We start from the raw sequence: 3,732 nt of genomic DNA on the forward strand, positions 1-3,732 counted from the left end.
TCCTGAAACATTAATTATGACATCTTGTGTATGTTAGTCAATTCATTTTAGTTACAAACTGTTTTCCTGGCCAAATGCTGACTGATAAATTCATTATTTTAAAATGTCAATTTAAAATATCATTTAAATACAATTTTTAAAGCTTTTACTATTAGGAATAGCATTCTTTGGCCAGGTGTGGCAGCTCATGCCTGTAATTCCTGCACTTTGGGAGGCCGAGGCGAGCAGATCATCTGAGATCAGGAGTTCAAGACTAGCCTGGCCAACATCGTGAAAGAAAACCCCTCTCTACTAAAAAAATACCAAAATTAGCCAGCTGTGGTGGCGGGCGCCTATAAACCCAGCTACTCAGGAGGCTGAGGCAAGAGAATCACTTGAACCCAGGAGACAGAGGTTGCAGTGAGCCGAGATCCTGCCTCTGCACTCCATCCTGGGCTACAGTAAGACTCCATTTCAGAAAAAAAAAAAAAAAAAGAAGCAAGAAAAAGTGTCTTTGTTGTGGTATCTTATTATTTATAATTTGTTTCCAGTTTTGCAAACTTGAAAAACAAAATCAAAACTTGTTTTAATTTACAACTATTTGATTATTAGTGACAGTGAAACCTTTATAGATGCATTGGTTACACATCCTGATTTCTTCTTACATTAACTATGTATTGGGTTTTGCCTAAAGCATATATTGAGATGATAGGGCTGATTGTACCAACTTATATCTGTACTGAATAATACATAAATACTAATCTGTTGTCTAACATAGCTATAATACATATTTCTTCATTTTACTGTTTTGATGTTTAAATGTATCGTTTTGTTTGTTTTTAAACATAAACATAAATTTGTTGAGAAATTAATTCACTTATACCTGATTCATCTTTGTATCACAATATGCAACTTACAGAAAGTAAATGGGTATTTCTGTATCAAGCAAAAATTTGTGCATATATGTGTAAATATCTCAGCAAATAATAAAAATAAGTTGTTATACACTAAAACAAAAATGTTTAGGTTTACTGTAAACATACCTAATGTCAGACAATAGATAAGAAGAAGAGCCCAATGGTTCAGGATGACAGAGATACTCATAATTTGTCTCTATTCCTCATCTACTACTAACTTGTCTCATTTGTATTTTGGTCTATCTGAAGAACAAGATGTCTGCTGAATGTAAACAGTCTCATCATTCTTTAAAAAATTCACCCTCATTAGAGTGTTGGGTTGACATTTCTTTCGAAAGCCTTTTAAATTATCCTCATTGCATCTTTAGTCATTAAAACCACTTTCACCACAATTGCCACCTAATACTCTTAAATTTGACACTGTTATCTGTGTTAATGAATGTTAATACTTCAGGTGGATAATTTACCTGTGGTTGTTTTCTTCCTGCCAATTCAGCCATGAAGTTTTATAAACAGTTGGAAAATAGTAAGAGAACAAGAGGGCTTGATAACTGCCTTGCAATTCCTAAGAACCCAGTGTAGTGTTTCCCTTTCTACACCTGGTGGCATATTTAATCTATATGTATAAATGCTAGCAAACAAAATAATCTTTTTCCATAAAATTGAAGGAAAGCCTTGTATTTTTGAATAAATTAATGTTGGTCTTAGACTGGCTTCTATTCAATTTAGCTTCATGGCGAGCAGACACTGCAGAATGAACTTTCCTATCTAAAACTATATATTCTAAGTGTGAAAGAGAAGAGGAGACTGAGTTTGGAAGAATTCCAGTAAGTTTAAAATTTAACCGAATAAGAAGAGAAAGATAAGAAAACTCTATATTGGAGAAAAATAATAATGGTAGGAGAGCACACTCAGATACATAGCTACACAAGTTTCTCAGGTGAAGCTGTAGACTAAGAGAGTATAGACGGAAAGAATTCTGCTGAATAGGTGAGCCCTGGGATGATAAAAGCTAGAGATGAGTAGCCCATCCAAAGTTCAAGGAATCTTCCCAAATATCAGTCATTGCATAACAGCTTATCCCCTGGGCTAAATTGACACATAATCCTTATTGAACATAATATACATGGAAGATACCTGTAACTATAATCCTCTATTTGAAAGTGAAAAAGTCCCATTTTTCATAGGTAAATACAAGCTTTGGAGTAATGCCACAGAGCAATTTCTCGAGCAGGCTTTGTAGAGCAGCCTTTGAAAATCCATTCAGTAATAACTAATGTCTTTAGAAACCCAAATTTGCATCAAAGGCAACATTTGTTTACTATAAACTCTCCTCATGATACACTCTTAGCTGTCACCATCTTTGCTGTCAAAGAATCTTTGAAGTGCCAATTGCTAGCAGCCAGGAGCTTTCAGGCTTTGGAAATTTGCTATAGTGTTTCTTATCAACTCTGTTCTTTCTGAAAGATCAAACGACCTATTCACATAGAGCACTCGTGTATTGAAGATATGTAAACATTTATTTAGCTTGTTACTGGTTTTATTTCACAACTAATATCTAATACCAGGGATGGCTGAAACATTATTTACGTAAACATATTGCACACTTTTTTCAGAGAATGCACATGAAAAACTGGAAACTATTTTAAGGATAAAAATTTTAAATCTTGACTTTTGGAGAAAAAACATAAATGGAACTCATAGGCAAAGCAAGGAGAGACAAAGCAGTTGAACTTAACTCTGATTTGGAGTGGTGTTTAAAAATTGTAAAAATAGTATTCATTTAAAAAAACATAAAATAGAACTTGAAATTACTTTCACTCATTAAAACGCAATCAAGGTTTTGGTAGCTTCTATTAGAATGTCATTTGGGATATGTCACCTCTAAAACTACATAAGATCACTAAACGGGTTTTTGCACAGATTTTAAGTACATGCTCAAGTTCATTTCCAAACACAGATTTTGGCTTCACAACACTGACAGGAAATGTGGCTTTCGTGGTTTCCTGTAGGTTGTTCAAACTATAAACTGTTCCAGGAGTTACCATATGTGTTGGCATCTCTCTCTAAGCCAGTTTTGAAGGACAAACTAAATCTAATGTGGAACCTCTGAATACAAGTTTGCAGTGCCTCCGAAAAATAATAAAAACAAATAACTGAGCAGAACTTATTATAGCTTCCAAAGCCAGAGAGATAGAGATAGAGGAAGAAAAGAGAGAGAAAGAGAAGGGAGAGAGAGACAGAAAAAAATATAAAGTGTTAAATTCTTTTTTTCCTGGATTAATAACAATGAAATTGTGAAACTAGAAGAATTTAGAAAAAGTAGCACGTAACTTAATGCAATAATAGAGCAGCGGCAACCAATATTGACTGTATTTTGCTTTCTTTAATAAATGCTAGATCGTATTACCTGGGTATAAAGTGAAACTCACTTGTTTTACATCAATGATCTTATATTCTTATGTGGAAACCAAAGCTGAAGGAATATGAAACATTTTTAATTTTATGCTTTGTCTGTGGAACTTAAAAAGTAATCTTTTACAAAAGCAATTTCAAACATTATTCAAGACATTCCAGAATAATGAAAATTTAGAAGCTGTATTATATATCAACTATAGAACCAGGTTAAATACGGAAAGGTCTAAATAGGAATCAGCAAGACATTATTAAGCATTCTAATACGGGAAAGATACTGACCAATAGTATTTAACACCTGCCTCCCTGAAATTTCCCTTAAATAAACAAAGCTACAGTGCTAATAATCTAAGGAGGGCAGATTACAAGGCAGAGTGAGTCATTAATTAAGCTAAAAGAAATGTAACACACAAGGGAACCT

The sequence above is a fragment of the Colobus angolensis genome, unplaced genomic scaffold (assembly GCF_000951035.1).
Source record: "Colobus angolensis palliatus isolate OR3802 unplaced genomic scaffold, Cang.pa_1.0 Scaffold691, whole genome shotgun sequence".
NCBI lineage: Eukaryota > Metazoa > Chordata > Mammalia > Primates > Cercopithecidae > Colobus > Colobus angolensis.